Source organism: Oncorhynchus tshawytscha, linkage group LG01 (genome assembly GCF_018296145.1).
Source record: "Oncorhynchus tshawytscha isolate Ot180627B linkage group LG01, Otsh_v2.0, whole genome shotgun sequence".
NCBI classification, from domain to species: domain Eukaryota; kingdom Metazoa; phylum Chordata; class Actinopteri; order Salmoniformes; family Salmonidae; genus Oncorhynchus; species Oncorhynchus tshawytscha.
In genome coordinates this window covers 85,742,868-85,763,112 of record NC_056429.1, presented here as the reverse complement: position 1 = coordinate 85,763,112, position 20,245 = coordinate 85,742,868, and the positions used below count along the sequence as shown (strand labels likewise).

At 44.7% G+C, this 20,245-nt stretch overlaps 1 protein-coding gene across 1 annotated transcript in view; it reads left to right on the top strand.

The window, feature by feature from the left end:
* LOC112261244 (protein shisa-9B-like) overlaps positions 1-20,245 on the top strand; it is a 111,145-nt gene that overhangs the window by 87,980 nt on the left and 2,920 nt on the right. The window lies entirely within an intron of this gene.

Genomic DNA, 20,245 nt, shown 5'->3' with positions numbered 1-20,245 from the left:
GAATCCACTCCGTTGTCCTGTTTGTAAGGCAGAACACAGGATCCGCGTCGCGAAAAACATATTCTTGGTCGTACTGATGGTGAGTTGACGCTGATCTTATATTCAGTAGTTCTTCTCGACTGTATGTAATGAAACCTAAGATGACCTGGGGTACTAATGTAAGAAATAACACGTAAAAAAACAAAAAACTGCATAGTTTCCTAGGAACGCGAAGCGAGGCGGCCATCTCTGTCGGCGCCGGAAGTAACAGTAGAAAAAAAAGGGGAGTCTATATACATTGTGTGCAAAAGGCATGAGGAGGTAGGCGAATAATTACAATTTTGCAGATTAACACTGGAGTGATAAATGATCAGATGGTCATGTACAGGTAGAGATATTGGTGTGCAAAAGAGCAGAAAAGTAAATAAATAAAAACAGTATGGGGATGAGGTAGGTAAAAATGGGTGGGCTATTTACCGATAGACTATGTACAGCTGCAGCGATCGGTTAGCTGCTCAGATAGCAGATGTTTGAAGTTGGTGAGGGAGATAAAAGTCTCCAACTTCAGCGATTTTTGCATCCACTTGTTCCAGTCACAGGCAGCAGAGAACTGGAACGAAAGGCGGCCAAATGAGGTGTTGGCTTTAGGGATGATCAGTGAGATACACCTGCTGGAGCGCGTGCTACGGATGGGTGTTGCCATCGTGACCAGTGAACTGAGATAAGGCGGAGCTTTACCTAGCATGGACTTGTAGATGACCTGGAGCCAGTGGGTCTGGCGACGAATATGTAGCGAGGGCCAGCCGACTAGAGCATACAGGTCGCAGTGGTGGTTGGTATAAGGTGCTTTAGTGACAAAACGGATGGCACTGTGATAAACTGCATCCAGTTTGCTGAGTAGAGTGTTGGAGGCAATTTTGTAGATGACATCGCCGAAGTCGAGGATCGGTAGGATAGGCAGTTTTACTAGGGTAAGTTTGGCTGCGTGAGTGAAGGAGGCTTTGTTGCGGAATAGAAAGCCGACTCTAGATTTGATTTTCGATTGGAGATGTTTGATATGAGTCTGGAAGGAGAGTTTACAGTCTAGCCAGACACCTAGGTACTTATAGATGTCCACATATTCAAGGTCGGAACCATCCAGGGTGGTGATGCTGGTCAGGCGTGCGGGTGCAGGCAGCGAACGGTTGAAAAGCATGCATTTGGTTTTACTAGCGTTTAAGAGTAGTTGGACGCCACGGAAGGAGTGTTGTATGGCATTGAAGCTCGTTTGGAGGTTAGATAGCACAGTGTCCAAGTCTATAGCCTGGGTACCAGTCTCTTTAGATAATCCGCTCCCTGCACTCCATGTCTGTATAAAAGGTAATAACAAGGAGTGGCAAAGAGTGGAATGTTAGCTAACTGGTACTCAGACCACCACGTCTGTGTCAATGACTGATGTCACCTGTATTCCTACACTTCGGACTTCAAAGTAAAAAATACACTCAAGAAAAACCATTGTATTTATCACAGTGATTCAGGAGTATCATTAAAACAGAATAATATATTTCCCACCAACATTAGACAACTGTACCGAAAACCCTCAAATTGATGAGATAAGTCAATTATATCAATGTTGAGTGAATAATCAGATTAACTGATGAGTAAAACAGCACTCTGTTGCTAAGTGCAGAGATGAATTATAGGTAAGGAATGTTACAGACTTTGTGGTGCAGCAGAAAGGTCAGCCTCCCTCACATCCAGTGGTTATGAGTTAAAATCCCAGATGGGGTCATATTTTAACTAAACAGCGTACCACTGTCACATGTGAAGTGTTCCAAAAATATTTTTTCACATTTTACTAGATGCTCTTATCCAGAGCAACTTACTCTGGGTTATGTGCCTTGTCCTTTAGGGCACATCAACCGATTTTTTTCACCTTGGGGGTTCGAACCATCAATCTTTCAGTTCCTGGACTAACGCTCTTAAGGGCATTGGCTACCTGCCGCCATCACATCTGACATGTTCCAAAAACACATTATAACATGATTTGACATTACTGTGAAATCATGTGATCTTCCACATGTGAAATCATGTGATATTTCCATAAGAGGGATTCCAGCAATCTGAATTTCTTGCTACACCACCGGGTTTGTCGCCAAGACAGAGATCGGACACATGTTTATTGGCATGGATACATTTCTGCACTGCTGAAAGTTGCCCAGACTCAAGTCAGTAATTGTGTGATTATCTGACAACACCAACGTAAAAGTAGCGGAGCTCAGGGACACTTGACATTAAGTGTGCATAAATGCTCTGGGGAGTAGTACCTGAAACCTTTTGGTCTGGAGTGCATTAATGTCTCAGCAGGGCCACCAGATGCTTATTTTTTAATCAAGAACATACTGTACAGTACCAGTCAAAAATGTGGACACACCTACACATTTCAGGATTTTTCTTTATTTCTACTATTTTTCTACATTGTAGAATAATAGTGAAGACATCAAAACTATGAAATACCACATATGGAATCATGTAGTGACCAAAGAAATGTTAAACAAATCAAAATATATTTATTTTGAGATTCTTCAAAGTAGCCACCCTTTGCCTTGATTTGGACACTCTTGGCAGTCTCTCAACCAGCTTCACCTGGAATGAAGGAAAAGCAAAAACCAAGCCATGAGGTTGAAGGAATTGTCCGTAGAGCTCTGAGACTGGATTGTGCTGAGACAGAGATATGGGGAAGGGTACCAAAACATTTCTGCAGCATTGAAGCTCCCCAAGAACACAGTGGCCTCCATCATTCTTAAATGGAAGAAGTTTGGAACCACCAAGACTCTTCCTAGAGCTGGCCGCCAGGGAAAACTGAGCAAACTGGGGGAGAAGGGCCTTGGTCAGGGAGGTGACCAAAAACCCGATTGTCACTCTGACAGAGCTCTAGAGTTCCTCTGTGGAGATGGGAGAACCTTCCAAAAAGACAACCATCTCTGCAGCACTCCACCAATTAGAGCTTTATGGTAGAGTGGCCAGATGGAAGCCACTCGTCAGTAATAGGCACATGAGAAACAAGATTCTCTGGTCTGATGAAACCAAGATTGAACTCTTTGGCTTGAATACCAAGCGTCACGTCTGGAAGAAACCTGGCACCAAGGTGAAGCATGGTGGTGGCAGCATCATGCTGTGTTGATGTTTTTCAGCGGCAGGGACTGGGAGACTAGTCAGGATCGAGGCAAAGATGAATGGAGCAAATACAGATAGATCCTTGATGAAAGCCTGCTCCAGAGCGCTCAGGACCTCAGACTGGGGGCGAAGGTTCACCTTCCAACAGGACAATGACCCTAAGCACACAACCAAGACAACGCAGGAGTGGCTTCAGGACAAGTCTCTAAATGTCCTTGAGTGGCCCAGCCAGAGCCTGGAATTTAACCTGATTGAACATCTCTGGAAAGACCTGAAAATAGCTGTGCAGCAACACTCCCCATCCAACCTGACAGAGCTTGAGATGATCTGCAGAGAAGAATGAGAGAAACTCCCCAAATACAGGTGTGCCAAGCTTGTAGCGTCATACCCAAGAAGACTCGAGGCAGTAATCACTGCCAAAGGTGCTTCAACAAAGTACTGAGTAATTCATCTAAATACTTATGTAAAGTATTTCTAAAAACCCATTTTTTCCTTTTTCATTATGAATTATTGTGTGTAGATTGATGAGGAAAACAATTATTTTAATCAATTTTAGAATAATGCTGTAACCTAACAAAATGTTGAAACAAACAAAGGGTCTGAATAGTTCCCGAAGGCACACACAGGGAGAGATCCTTGATGAAAACCTGCTCCAGTGCGCTCAGGACCTCAGACTAAGCACACAACCAAGACACATGCAAACAGGCTGTTTGAAAGTACACTGGTTTTTTTAAACCTTTATTTATCCAGGCAAGTAAGTTAAGAACAAATTCTTTTTTACAATGACAGCCTAGGAACAGTGGGTTAACTGCCTTGTTCAGGGGGAGAACAACAGATCTTTACCTTATCAGCTCAGGGATTTGATCTAGCAACCTTTCAGTTACTGGCCCAACGCTCTAACCACTAGGATACCTGCCGCCCCAGCTAGCCTAGTGGTTAGGTAGCCACTAGGGCACCTGCCGCCTCATTGCTTATGATCAGTTTATTCATTGCGCCGATTCTGTTGAAAAAAAACATTTAAACGGAAGCAAACGGAATGAAAACGGGGATTAACGTGCCTGAATTTGTTCAATAGAGACTCTCGTTTGCAACTGTTGGACTAATGATTACACCCTAGATCAGCTAGATGAAGGCATGAGTGTGCAAAGCGGTATCGAATGTGTCACTGTCTGTCACCTTGATTACTCAAAATTCTTTCAACCTGTGCACCTACTGTACGTTATAAACTTTCATTCGTAGGCTAGGATGTAGCAACCTCATGATGGGTACAGGGAAAAATGTTGCATCATTTAGTAGCCTAAACCTATCGATGTTACATTGGGCTAGGTGAATGGAATATAAATGACAGTCATCCAATATGGTGTAATAGAAATAAGGCCATGCTCATTGAAAAAATATATCATCCTCTCTCATCTTAAATGGCACCAACCGCCACAGTTTCACACATATAACAACAGATGAAATAAATGAAGTATAGTATGATGGGGGAGAATGGGTGAGTTGATTACAGAAGGGAAACGAACAATGCAGAATTATTTAACAGGGTGGACCATTCTAGTGTATCTATTCTAATTATAATCTCAAAACGGTGTCCCCTGTATCAGTCCACCGAATCCAAAAGTTCTTTATCAGTCTAATTTAGAGAGTAGGAGAGTAGGCTACACAGTGAGAGCGTGCATCATTTCCATCTGCTAGACCAAGAGGAATGGATGCACATGTTGTGTTAGTGTTGCTACAAGATCTGAATGAAAAATACTCAGCAGGAAAGAAATGGATCAAGACATCTCTGATGAGTATTATTCAGATTCATGCTGAACGGCTTTCCATATCTAGGAAAGGATCCATTACGGGCAGCAGGTGAGCGAGTATCGGCTGTTTTGGATCAGATGGCAAGTCTGTACTCAGTGGAAGGAGGAACCTGTTGCTGTGTTCTACAACATGCTTGACTTGGCTGCTATCAAGCAGTGCATGAACAACACCATGAGCAGGAGAGACTTCATCATGATGCCCCATTTACATCGTGACATATTCCATTACACAGTTCGTCAATTTCATTCAGTCTTGTTCCGCTACTGGATGGAGAGCATAGGATAGGGTTACACACACTGAGGTATAATAACAACTGTGGACTGTATCTTAGATGTCCGCCTGTTGTTGTCAAGGTAATCTACTCACGTTGCCTAATGAAGATCTAAAGGTGGAAACGTTGTAAATAAATATCACCTGGGAGCATGAGCAGCAGTGTGAGGCATTTTCCTTTGTTTTCCAATCTACTTACGTTCCCATACGCCGATTCATGGTCCGTCTATATCCGTGTTGCATACGGTTTATAGGGACCAACATCCCTGACATCCAGGACCTCTGTACCAGGCAGGGGAAGGCCCTGGAGATTGTCAAGGAATCCAGCCGCCCAGGTCATGGACTGTTCTCTCTACTACCTCATGGCAAGTGGTACCGGAGCGCTAGGTTAGTCTACACCTGTTGTTTAGGAAGCATGTACAATTCAAATTTGATTTGATTTGAAAAATATTAAAATCACATGTGGACTAGCACTCAGTGCACACAGGAAGCAGCGCAAGCAGCGACTACGTCATCACAAGGTCCAAAAACATGGCAGACATTGGATGACTATAAAATGCTAAAACTAACTTTGGCTGTGAGGGATGCAAAATAGGATTGGCCTCAGCAACAATTATTTGACTAATTCAATGGATGTTTTGTGCACAAAGGTGATGATTAAAGTGTCTTGTAAGGAATTTTCTAATCTGACTTCTCTATGTGGCTGTGTATGGAAATTGTCTTTCTGGGCCAGGCGTCAGTTAAAACTGCAGTACCGACGCAAAACTGTAGGAGCAGTCAAAGCTGTGCTTCTAGACCAGAATCCTAGCCCCTTGGTTTCACAACGCAAGACAAGATGGAGGAGAGCATAGTCTCTTGTCAGATATCACATTTATGTTGGGAGATTGAAAAATATGACATTTTCATTCAAAACAGAATCATAAAACAACGGGACGAGATGTTAAAAACCGTCCATTGTGCCAATAGATGGTATGCACTCACATGAGATTTGCCGTGATGTTGACAGAGTGGCATGGGAGGTTTATTTCTTAGACTGGGTTAAGATGTCAATTTTGGGACACATCCTCAGTAGTGAGCCTTCGAATCAGTGGGTGTTTTGGCCTTTAATCACTAAACACCCTCATCAAAGGTGGCCAGCTAAAGGGTGATCAAGCCTTAGCTTGTGTCCTATGCCCAATTAAGATTTCCCACGGGACTATGCAAGGCAGGGGCGCCCTATTCCCTGAGCCAGCCCTACAGCTGACCGCATACCTCATATGCCCTCCTCAAGTTGGAGGGATCTGAATTGGGTTCTCAGATGGGGGTGGGAAGTTATATGAAGTTATAGCCCGGCAAGGGTCCTTCCTTTTGATCCAGATCCACTGGCTGCCACTTTCAGCTGCTTGAGAAACTGCTCTGACGGTCTGCCACAGAGCCTGTCCATGGATTCCAAGTTCTTTCAGCAACCTGATGGTGGAAGAAGCCACGAATCCTCTGCATCCCACTTCAACTGACCAGACTTTTGCATTCCAGCCACGCTGAGTTGTGTCTGCTGCCAACTCTGTGTAACTGTTACTGTAATTTAATTATACCAATGTGTTTTCATTCATTGAATTCCCTTAATCTATTTTATGAGAATTTGTAAGATTCTTGTTTGCATAGAATAGACGGAGACCAGTCTTATAATAGGTAACATAATTTATTCTCGGAGCGCGCTGCCACGTTACCACGAGCAACAGTTTATATACAATAACATGACATCATTTCATTGCTGAACAGAATCGCCTCCTCTCGACCGGGACAAAGTTAAAAGTTCATTCAGACCCCCCTAGCACATACACAGGACACACAACACAACTGAATTGACTTTTGACTCCTCACCATTATCAGTCACCACTTAGCTGACAGTTCTAATTAACAGAAAACCTAGGAATGCACTCACTGCCTTATCTAAAACACCCCAGAGCACAGTTTCGTCGGTTCAACCATAGGTTAACTACCTTATCTGTTTACTTAATCCACAAACCATTCCTTTCTTCCTAGTTGGAATGGTGTTCATTAACTTTAATTACTCCTTGTCAGTGTCGCACAATCCCTTCTTATGAACTCATATTGTTAATCAGATATAATAAAATAAAATAAGTTTACTTAGTTACAGTTCTATTTCAAATTAGAATATTGTTTATTCATTTATTCATAATATTTCTAACAGTAATGCAGTTTCTTACGCTCATAGGCCTCTTCAACAGTAGTTTTCCCACGGGACTGTGAGCTCTATGATGTACACAGCCTTTCGTGAAGGGGACCAGAGTACCTTAGGTTGGTAGAAGCAGGTGGGAAAATCCCATCTCAGGTGGGAAAATGAGTTGCTGGCCAATATCGACAAGCATCTCCCAGTCCCGGGCCATGGCTAGGTGTCCAGTTTCTGGTTTCGTAGGAGGATACTTGGAGCTTTTCTGTCCCTCACGGATGAATGTTGTTGTTTTGACGGGATTGCTTGTTTTTGGAGGTAATGAATTGGTTGCACTCCTCTTGGTCTCAAGTGCTGCAGCCAGGCTCTTGCGGACCTGATTGTGACTCCAGGTGAAGCCTTGTGAGAGGCTGGTCTTGCAACCTGTCATTATATGCCTGAGAGTCGCTGGAGCTGGGCAGAGGGGGCAGGTCGGGTCCTCGCCATACCATTGATGTAGGTTTTTTGGTGATGGAAGCACATCATAAACAGCTCTTATGATGAAGCTGATGTTGCTTGCCTCCATTTGCCAAAGCTCACTCCAGTTGATCTTTCTCCTCTCCAGGCCTTCCCACCGTGTCCATTGCCCTTGTTTAGCAAGAGAGACAGCCTTTGCACTTCTTGCAGTCTCCTCCTGTCTGCGCACCTCCTCGACCACCAGCTTCCTGCGTTCAGATGTTGTTGCCTTATGGAACGTTGGTTTGCTTGCTGCCAGGCCAAAGCCTCCTCTTCCATGCTGGATATTCCCCACAATGTCTTGGTGTCTCAGGGCTGATGTTGCTTGCTGCACAGCCTTGGATGATGTCCATTTCCGTCCAGTTTGTAGGGGAGGTGCAGCCTTGCTAATGGTCTGGTCTTTGGAGTCCTTCAATGTCATCTGAAGTCTTACTTTAGAGCACTTGTACTCATCCGTTAGAGTTGTAAGAGGTAGTTCAACGACCCCTTTGCCATAGAGGCCGATGTTACTCAGGCATCGTGGGACACCCAGCCATTTCTTCACGTATGAGGTAATGGTTCGCTCCATCTTCTCCACTGTTGTTATTGGGACCTCATAGACAGTGAGTGGCCCCATTACCCGGGGGAGAAGTCCAAACTGTAGGCACCAAAGCTTGAGCTTCCCAGTCAGTAGGGTCTTGTTGATGTTCTCAAGACCGTCGGCGATGTCCTGCCTTACTTGCTGCACTTGATCTTTATCCCGGAGGCTTTCGTTGTACCATCTACCCAGGCTCTTGACGGGTTGCTCAGACACCGTTGGTATCGGTTCATCTCCAATGCAGAACCTCACATCTTTAAGCTGTCCCTTGACTATGGAGATGTTTCGAGATTTGCTTGGCTTGATTTTCATCTGGGCCCGCCTGGTGCATGCTGCAGTGGTGATCAGTGTAGTCATGTCATCCATGTATGCTCGGATAGGTGGGAGACGGAGCCCTTCCTTAGTTCTCTCACCGCCGACCAACCATCTCGATGCCCTGATGATGACTTCCATGGCCATAGTGAAGGCCAGAGGTGAAATTGTACAGACTGCCATTATGCCTACTTCCAAGCGCTGCCATGTTGTTGTGAAGTCAGGTGTTGTGAAACACAATTGCAGGTCTTGGAAATAGGCCTTTACCAGTGTAGGGATGGGTTCTGGTACGTGGAAAATGTTGAAGGATTCCCAGAGGAGTTCATGGGGAACTGAGCCAAAGGCATTGGCCAGGTCGAGAAAGATGACATAGAGGTCTCTCTTGTCCTTCTTAGCTGTTTGGATCTGGTGCCAAATCATACTAGTATGTTCCAGGCAACCAGGAGAGACATTTTGTTTAATTTGATAATAAATCTGTTTTGTTTAGTTACTTTTTCCTCAACTTGTTTCTATAACTTTCTAGCAAGTCAAGCTAGGCTATGCTGACGATACTGTAGCTAACAACAAATAATTATAATTTTAAAAAAGGTCATTACCAACACAATAAACTTAAACAGGAGGCAACAAATCAAATGTCAAATCAAATCAAATGTTATTGGTCACATCCACGTGATTAGCATATGTTATTGCGGGTGTAGCGAAATGCTTGTGCTTCTAGCTCCGACAGTGCAGTAATATCTAACAAGTAATATCTAACAAATTACACAACATACACCCAGTACAGTAGGAATGAATTAAGACTATATACATATGGACGAGCGATGTCAGAGCGGAACGAACTAAGATACAGTAGAATAGTATAGAAAAACAGTATATACATATGAGATGAGTAATACAAGATATGTAAGCATTATTAAGTGACTAAGATACCATAGAATAGTATAGAAAACAGTATATACATATGAGATGAGTAATGCCAGATATGTAAACATTATTAAAGTGACTAGTGTTCCATTCCTTAAAGTGGCCAGTGATTCCTATTCTATGTTATTAGACAGCAGCCTCTAATGTGCTAGTGATGGCTGTTTAACAGGCTGATGGCCTTGAGAGCTGTTTTTCAGTCTCTCAGTCATATAATATAATTGGCTTAAATACCAATGTGTATTATTTAAACCCCTATAGTTGATGTTAGCCTAATAAAAAATTCCAGATCAAATTCTGTCTCTTTAAGCTAGAGACATCTGTTTTTTTGCATTGGCTGCGTCTCAATCCACCTCATCCGGCATTGGCGGCTTGTACGTCGGAAGGTGGCCAAACTACAGTGAAAATGGCGCCGGAAGAAATGGCAGCAGTTTTACGGGTGCCCAACCAATTTTTTAATTTTTTAATTTTTTATTTCACCTTTATTTAACCAGGTAGGCTAGTTGAGAACAAGTTCTCATTTACAACTGCGACCTGGCCAAGATAAAGCATAGCAGTGTGAGCAGACAACACAGAGTTACACATGGAATAAACAATTAACAAGCCAATAACACAGTAGAAAACAAAGGGGGAGTCTATATACAATGTGTGCAAAAGGCATGAGGAGGTAGACGAATAGTTACAATTTTGCAGATTAACACTGGAGTGATAAATGATCAGATGGTCATGTACAGGTAGAGATATTGGTGTGCAAAAGAGCAGAAAAGTAAATAAATAAAAACAGTATGGGGATGAGGTAGGTGAAAATGGGTGGGCTATTTACCAATAGACTATGTACAGCTGCAGCGATCGGTTAGCTGCTCAGATAGCTGATGTTTGAAGTTGGTGAGGGAGATAAGAGTCTCCAACTTCAGCGATTTTTGCAATTCGTTCCAGTCACAGGCAGCAGAGTACTGGAACGAAAGGCGGCCAAATGAGGTGTTGGCTTTAGGGATGATCAGTGAGATACACCTGCTGGAGCGCGTGCTACGGATGGGTGTTGCCATCGTGACCAGTGAACTGAGATAAGGCGGAGCTTTACCTAGCATGGACTTGTAGATGACCTGGAGCCAGTGGGTCTGGCGACGAATATGTAGCGAGGGCCAGCCGGCTAGAGCATACAAGTCGCAGTGGTGGGTGGTATAAGGTGCTTTAGTGACAAAACGGATGGCACTGTGATATACTGCATCCAGTTTGCTGAGTAGAGTGTTGGAAGCCATTTTGTAGATGACATCGCCGAAGTCGAGGATTGGTAGGATAGTCAGTTTTACTAGGGTAAGCTTGGCGGCGTGAGTGAAGGAGGCTTTGTTGCGGAATAGAAAGCCGACTCTTGATTTGATTTTTGATTGGAGATGTTTGATATGAGTCTGGAAGGAGAGTTTGCAGTCTAGCCAGACACCTAGGTACTTATAGATGTCCACATATTCAAGGTCGGAACCATCCAGGGTGGTGATGCTAGTCGGGCATGCGGGTGCAGGCAGCGATCGGTTGAAAAGCATGCATTTGGTTTTACTAGCGTTTAAGAGCAGTTGGAGGCCACGGAAGGAGTGTTGTATGGCATTGAAGCTTGTTTGGAGGTTAGATAGCACAGTGTCCAATGACGGGCCGAAAGTATATAGAACGGTGTCGTCTGCGTAGAGGTGGATCAGGGAATCGCCCGCAGCAAGAGCAACATCATTGATATACACAGAGAAAAGAGTCAGCCCGAGAATTGAACCCTGTGGCACCCCCATAGAGACTGCCAGAGGACCAGACAGCATGCCCTCCGATTTGACACACTGAACTCTGTCTGCAAAGTAATTGGTGAACCAGGCAAGGCAGTCATCCGAAAAACCGAGGCTACTGAGTCTGCCGATGAGAATATGGTGATTGACAGAGTCGAAAGCCTTGGCAAGGTCGATGAAGACGGCTGCACAGTACTGTCTTTTATCGATGGCGGTTATGATTTTGTTTAGTACCTTGAGTGTGGCTGAGGTGCACCCGTGACCGGCTCGGAAGCCAGATTGCACAGCGGAGAAGGTACGGTGGGATTCGAGATGGTCAGTGACCTGTTTGTTGACTTGGCTTTCGAAGACCTTAGATAGGCAGGGCAGGATGGATATAGGTCTGTAACAGTTTGGGTCCAGGGTGTCTCCCCCTTTGAAGAGGGGGATGACTGCGGCAGCTTTCCAATCCTTGGGGATCTCAGACGATATGAAAGAGAGGTTGAACAGGCTGGTAATAGGGGTTGCGACAATGGCGGCGGATAGTTTCAGAAATAGGGGGTCCAGATTGTCAAGCCCAGCTGATTTGTACGGGTCCAGGTTTTGCAGCTCTTTCAGAACATCTGCTATCTGGATTTGGGTAAAGGAGAACTTGGAGAGGCTTGGCCGAGGTTGGAGTAGCCAGGCGGAAGGCATGGCCAGCCGTTGAGAAATGCTTATTGAAGTTTTCGATAATCATGGATTTATCGGTGGTGACCGTGTTACCTAGCCTCAGTGCAGTGGGCAGCTGGGAGGAGGTGCTCTTGTTCTCCATGGACTTCAGTGTCCCAGAACTTTTTGGAGTTGGAGCTACAGGATGCAAACTTCTGCCTGAAGAAGCTGGCCTTAGCTTTCCTGACTGACTGCGTGTATTGGTTCCGGACTTCCCTGAACAGTTGCATATCACGGGGACTATTCGATACTATTGCAGTCCGCCACAGGATGTTTTTGTGCTGGTCGAGGGCAGTCAGGTCTGGGGTGAACCAAGGACTGTATCTGTTCTTAGTTCTGCATTTTTTGAACGGAGCATGCTTATGCTAAAATGCTAAAATGGTGAGGAAGTTACTTTTAAAGAATGACCAGGCATCCTCAACTGACGGGATGAGGTCAATGTCCTTCCAGGATACCCGGGCCAGGTCGATTAGAAAGGCCTGCTCACAGAAGTGTTTTAGGGAGCGTTTGACCGTGATGAGGGGTGGTCGTTTGACTGCGGCTCTGTAGCGGATACAGGCAATGAGGCAGTGATCGCTGAGATCCTGGTTGAAGACAGCGGAGGTGTATTTGGAGGGCCAGTTGGTCAGGATGACGTCTATGAGGGTGCCCTTGTTTACAGAGTTAGGGTTGTACCTGGTGGGTTCCTTGATGATTTGTGTGAGATTGAGGGCATCTAGCTTAGATTGTAGGACTGGCGGGGTGTTAAGCATATCCCAGTTTAGGTCACCTAACAGAACAAACTCTGAGGCTAGATGGGGGCGATCAATTCACAAATGGTGTCCAGGGCACAGCTGGGAGCTGAGGGGGTCGGTAGCAGGCGGCAACAGTGAGAGACTTATTTCTGGAGAGAGTAATTTTCAAAATTAGTAGTTCGAACTGTTTGGGTATGGACCTGGAAAGTATGACATTACTTTGCAGGCTATCTCTGCAGTAGACTGCAACTCCTCCCCTTTGGCAGATCTATCTTGACGGAAGATGTTATAGTTGGGTATGGAAATCTCTGAATTTTTGGTGGCCTTCCTGAGCCAGGATTCAGACACAGCAAGGACATCAGGGTTAGCAGAGTGTGCTAGAGCAGTGAGTAAAACAAACTTAGGGAGGAGGCTTCTGATGTTGACATGCATGAAACCAAGGCTTTTACGATCACAGAAGTCAACAAATGAGGGTGCCTGGGGACATGCAGGGCCTGGGTTTACCTCCACATCACCCGCGGAACAGAGAAGGAGTAGTATGAGGGTGCGGCTAAAGGCTATCAGAACTGGTCGCCTAGAGCGTTGGGGACAGAGAATAAGAGGAGCAGGTTTCTGGGCATGGTAGAATATATTCAGGGCATAATGCGCAGACAGGGGTATGGTGGGGTGCGGGTACAGCAGAGGTAAGCCCAGGCACTGGGTGATGATGAGAGAGGTTGTATCTCTGGACATGCTGGTTGTAATGGGTGAGGTCACCGCATGTGTGGGAGGTGGGACAAAGGAGGTATCAGGGGTATGAAGAGTAGAACTAGGGGCTCCATTGTGAACTAAAACAATGATAACTAACCTGAGCAACAGTATACAAGGCATATTGACATTTGAGACATACAGCGAGGCATATAGTAATCACAGGTGTTGAATTGGGAAAGCTAGCTAAAACAGTAGCTGAGACAACAGCTAATCAGCTAGCACAACAACAGCAGGTAAAATGGCGTTGACTAGACAACGGGCCGACAGATAAAACATAAAGAAGCAGAATGGAGTACCGTGATTAATGGACAGTCCAGCGTGCATCAGCTATGTAGCCAAGAGATCAGTGTCCAGGGGGCAGCGGTGGATGGGGCAGGGGAGCTGGACTGGCGAGTGTTATCCAGGTTGAAAAAAAGTTAACAATGACTAAATAGCTTGTAGCTAGTTAGCTGGTTGGCTTCTGGAGGTTCTTGAGTGTGTTCTAAAAATTAAAAATAATAGCGATTCCGTGTCACATTGGGTGAGGCAGGTTTCCGGAAAGGTATAAACAGATTAAAAATCAAAAAGAGATAGAAAGTGAGTATGGGTCCGGTGCGTGTTTGGGACGCGGCGATTCAGACGGTTAGCAGGCCTGTGCTAACAAGCTAACAGTTCGTAGGCCCGGGCTAAACAAGGTGGCAGTTAGCGGACCGGGGCTAGACAAGCTTTAGCAGGCCAAATTAGCAGGGGAGATAGCGAGGGCTAGAGAGTTAGCCTTTGGGGGACGTCGCGATGGGGTGAGTCTGTTTATTCCTCTTCATGCGGTGACATCGATAGACCTGTCGTGGGCCCGGGTATTGTAGCCCAGGAGTATGCTACGGTGGTAGTACAGGTGCGCTGGCCGGGCTAGCTTCACGCTAAGTGGGTGGAAGCGCTAGCCAGGAGTAATCATCCGGGGTTGCGGTTTAGCTAGATAGCTAGTTGTGAAGATCCAGCTGAAAAATGTTCCGTTTGCGGTGGGAATCCGGGGATGAATCCGGGGATGAAAAATAAATAGGTCCGTTATGCTCTGGTTAGAGTCGCGTTGTTCGAGCTGGCGAGAGCTTTCCGAGCTAAAGGTTAGCTTAGCTGATGACCGGTTAGCTGAAGACCGCTAGCATAGCTGGTGGTTAGCTGGCTAGCTTCAGTTGAGGGGTTCCGGTTCCGAAGTAAATATAAATACTTTAGGAAAAATAGCTACATTGGGTGAGGCGGGTTGCAGGAGAGTATTTGGAAGCTTAGGTTTAGCAAAATGTTTTTGAAGAGATATGCGAAGAAAAATATGTAAAAAACAAAAAATATACGATATATACAAGGGACACGACGAGACAGGACGACTTACTGCTACGCCATCTTGGAAGAATTGTGCTAATGTGTTTTTTTCGCGTTATTTGTAACTTATTTTGTACAGAATGTTTCTGCAACTGTATCTTATGGCAAAAAAAGAGCTTCAGGATATCAGGAGTGATCACTCACCTCTGATCAGAAAAAAAAAAATTCTTCAACAAGTAAGACGCACAAAACATTCTTCAAACACCCGACAGGGCCGACATCCCCATTACTTGCAAGAGGAAGCGACACAGGTACAGAGGACAAAGAGCCGGATGCCTGGTCAAGACCCGGAAAAGGCGAGTGGGAAAGCTGCTATTACTGTCAATACTACTCGCCAACGTGCAATCCTTGGATAATAAACTACATGAGGTACGATCACAAATATCCTACCAAAGGGACATCAAAAACTGTAATATCCTATGTTTCATGGAATCGTGGCTGAATGACAACATGGATATTCAGCTAGCGGGATACAAGCTGCAACGGCAAGAAAGAACAGCACGAAATCTAAGGAAGTATCTAGATTTTGCTCGCCTGAAGTAGAGTATATTGTGATAAATTGCAGGCCACACTACTTGCTTAGAGAGTTTTCAGCTATACTTTTCGTGGCTGTTTATTTACCACCACAGACAGATGCTGGCACTAAGACCGCACTCAGTCAGCTGTAAAAGGAAATGAGCAAATAGGAAACCACTCACCCAGAGGCGGTGCTCCTAGTGGTCGGAGACTTTAATGCAGGGAAACTTAAATCAGTTCTACCAAATTTCCATCAACATGTTAAATGTGCAACCAGAGGGAAAAAAATTCTAGATCACCTGTACTCCACACACAGAGACGCGTACGAAGCTCTCCCTCACCCTCCATTTGGTAAATCCGACCACAACTCTATCCTCCTGATTCCGGCTTACAAGCAAAAATTAAAGCAGGAAGCACCAGTGACCCGGTCTATAAAAAAGTGGTCAGATGAAGCAGATGCTAAACTACAGGACTGCTTTGCTATCACAGACTGGAACATGTTCCAGGATTCTTCCGATGGCATTGAGGAGTACACCACATCAGTCACTGGATTTATCAATAAGTGCATTGAGGATGTCGTCCCCACAGTGACTGTACGTACATACCCCAACCAGAAGCCATGGATTACAGGCAACATTCGCACTGAGCTAAAGGGTAGAGCTTCCGATTTCAGGGTGCGAGACTCTAACCCGGAAGCTTACAAGAAATCCTGCTATGCCCTGCGACGAACCATTAAACAGGCAAAGCGTCAATACAGGGCTAATATTGAAGCATACTACACCGGCTCCGACACTCGTGTTATGTGGCAGGGCTTGCAAACTATTACAGACTACAAAGGGAAGCACAGCCGCTAGCTGCCCAGTGACACAAACCTACCAGATGAGCTAAATCACTTCTATGCTCGCTTCGAGGCAAGCAACACTGAGGCATGCAATGAGAGCATCAACTGTTTCGGACGACTGTGTGATCACGCTCTCCGTAGCCGACGTGAGTAAGACCTTTAATCAGGTCAACATACACAAGTCTGCGGGGCCAAACGGATTACCAGGACATGTTCTCCGGGCATGTGCTGACCAACTGGCAGGTGTCTTCACTGACATTTTCAACATGAGTCTGTAATACCAACATGTTTCAAGCAGACCACCATAGTCCCTGTGCCTAAGAACACAAAGGCAACCTGTATAAATGACTACAGACCCGTAGCACAAACGTCCGTAGCCATGAAGTGCTATGAAAGGTCGGTAATGGCTCACATCAAAAACATTATCCCAGAAACCCTAGACCCACTCCAATTTGCATACCGTCTAAACAGATCCACAGATGACGCAATCTCTATTGCACTCCACACTGCCCTTTCCCACCTGGAAAAAAGGAACACTTATGTGAGAATGCTATTCATTGACTACAGCTCAGCGTTCAACACCATTGTACCCTCAAAGCTCATCACTAAGCTAAGGATCCTGGGACTAAACACCTCCCTCTGCAACTGGATCCTGGACTTCCTGACGGGCCACCCCCAGGTGGTGAGGGTAGGTATCAACACATCTGCCACGTTGATCCTCATCAATGAAGCTGCCCAGGGGTGCGTGCTCAGTCCCCTCAGGTACTCCCTGTTCACCCACGACTGCATGGCTAGGCACGACTCCAACACCATCATTAAGTTTGCAGACAACACAACAGTGGTAGGCCTGATCACCGACAACGACGAGACAGCCTATAGGGAGGAAGTCAGAGACCTGGCCAGGTGGTGCCAGAATAACAACCTATCCCTCAACCTAACCAAGACTAAGGAGATGATTGTGGACTACAGGAAAATGAGGACCAAGCACGCCTGCATTCTCATCAACGGGGCTGTAGTGGAGCAGGTTGAGCTTGAAGTTCCTTGGTTTCCACATCAACAACAAACTAGAATGGTCCAAACACACCAAGACAGTTGTGAAGAGGGCACGACAAAGCCTATTCCCCCTCAGGAAACTAAAATGATTTGGCATGGGTCCTGAGATCCTCAAAAGGTTCTACAGCTGCAACGTCGAGAGCATCCAGACTGGTTGCGTCACTGCCTGGTACGGCAATTGCTGGGCCTCTGACCGCAAGGCACTACAGAGGGTAGTGCGTATGGCCCAGTACATCACTGGGGCTAAGCTGCCTGCCATCCAGGACCTCTACACCAGGCGGTGTCAGAGGAAGGCCCTAAAAATTGTCAAAGACCCCAGCCACCCCAATCATAGACTGTTCTCTCTATTATCACATGGCAAGCGGTACCAGAGGGCCAAGTCTAGGACAAAAAGGCTTCTCAACAGTTTTTTACCCCCAAGCCATTACACCCCTGAACAGGTACTCAAATGGCTACCCAAACTATTTGCATTGTGTGCCTCCTCCCACCCCTCTTTTTACACTGCTGCTACGCTCTGTTTATCAGATATGTGTAGTCACTTTAACTATACATTCATGTACATACTAGCTCAATTGGGCCGACCAACCAGTGCTCCTGCACATTGGCTAACCGGGCTATCTGCATTGTGTCCCACCCATCACCCGCCAACCCCTCTTTTACGCTACTGCTACTCTCTGTTCATCATATATTCATCATAGTCACTTTAACCATATCTACATGTACATACTACCTCAATCAGCCTGACTAACCGGTGTCTGTATGTAGCCTCGCTACTTTTAAAGCCTCGCTACTGTATATATCCAGTCTTTTTACTGTTGTTTTATTTCTTTACTTACCTATTGTTCACCTAATACCTTATTGCACTATTGGTTAGAGCCTGTAAGTAAGCATTTCACTGTAAGGTCTACACCTCTTGTATTCGGCGCACGTGACAAATAAACATTGATTTGATTTGATTTGTTTGTCAGACCATGAGAAAATCGGTCTTTTCACAAAAACGTGTGTTGCGGCTGAACGGATTAGCCTACAAGCTAATATGATCCCTCTATGATCCCTCTATGGACTCTCACAAACACGATGGTGTTCTCCGTCTACAACCCCCCAAGCGTCACGGGACTCGTCTGAAGTCAGTACCGTCGATCTGCCATCTTCTGTCTGTAGCGTCCAAATAGTTTGGTCTATACACCAAGACAACCTCTATGGAGAGGTTGTTTTGGTCTAGGATGCCCACAAGCCTCACAAGACTCGTCTGAAGGTAGCAAGGTGCCCGTTTAAAAAGTTAATGGAAGTATATATGGAAGTAGTTTATTGCCAAATTGCCAAAGTAAAAATCTATATATAAAAATACATACATACATCTCAGATATAGGGCAAAAACTTTAAAACAAACTTCCTTTTTATGTATTTTTTACTATCTGTTTTTCCATATATAAAACGGCCAGCATCCCGGAGTTGCCTCTTCACTGTTGACGTTGAGACTGATGTTTTGTGGGTACTATTTAATGAAGCTGCCCGTTGAGGACTTGTGAGGAGTCTGTTTCTCAAACTAGACACTCTAATGTACTTTTCCTCTTGCTCAGTTCGCACTGTTCTGTGAAGGGTGTAGTACACAGTGTTGTACAAGATCTTCAGTTTCTTGGCAATTTCTCGCATTTCTCAGGACAAGAATAGACTGACTAGTTTCAGAAAAAAGTTATTTGTTTCTGGCCATTTTGAGCCTGTAATCGAACACACAAATGCCGATGCTCCAGATACTCAACTAGTCTAAAAAAGCATAGTTTTATTGCTTCGATAATCAGGACAACAGTTTCCAGCTCTGCTAACATAATTGCAAAAGGGTTTGCTAATGATCAATTAGGCTTTTAAAATTATAAACTTGGATTAGCTAACACAACGTGACATTGGAACACAGGAGTGATGGTTGCTGTTAATGGGCCTCTGTACGTTTATGTAGATATTCCATGAAAAAATCAGGAGTTTCCAGCTACAATAGTAATTTACAACATTAATAATGTCTACACTGTATTTCTGATCAATTTGATGTTATTTTAATGGACAAAAAATGGCTTTATTTCAAAAGCAAGGACATTTCTAAGTGAACCCAAACTTTTGAAGAGTAGTTTATGTATAGGCAATCTCCGTTATGTCCAGAGATCTGGTGGTGCAGCAGGAACTTCAGGTATCTAGCAACCAAGAGTTTGTGAATTCAAATTCCCAGCTGAGATTGAGTTCCAAGTAATCAGCATACAGCAGCATACAGTCATTTAACATTCATACCTTAATTTAGCTGTAAAGATACAGTAACTAGTGTATTTACTGTATTTTCACAGCAACTAGACAAAAACTTCCAGCTGACCATGACACAACATTCTAAGAACATCCTAAAAACTTTATTGGGATGTTCCTTGAACAAACCAGGAACAAGGCAAAACCTGCAGGGACCATGACTGTTTAATTTGAATCATGTCAATTATGCCTTTTAAGATAAAATATCTCAATTGCATTTGACACCTGGGTTATCACATGTGCTCAAATGTTGTCACGTGTCGGTTCGTGTTATCACGTCTTGCACATGTTATCACATTAACTTCACATAAAATCATATGTGATCACGTGAAATTCATGTGTTTTTCCGTGAGGGGAGTCTTTCTGGATGAATCCAGGTCCGTTGGAAAGGTTGATCGAAATATAATATAAGTTTCTCCTCCCACAGGGTGAAAGTGAAAACATATTTTCTTTTAGACTCGATAAAGGAAACTAATGTTCATAATAAAATTTGCTATTGATAATCTGAGATGCAGCATGAGAGAGAGTGTGGGTGTGATGAATGTAACCTGAATGACATGGCTGAAGGATGTG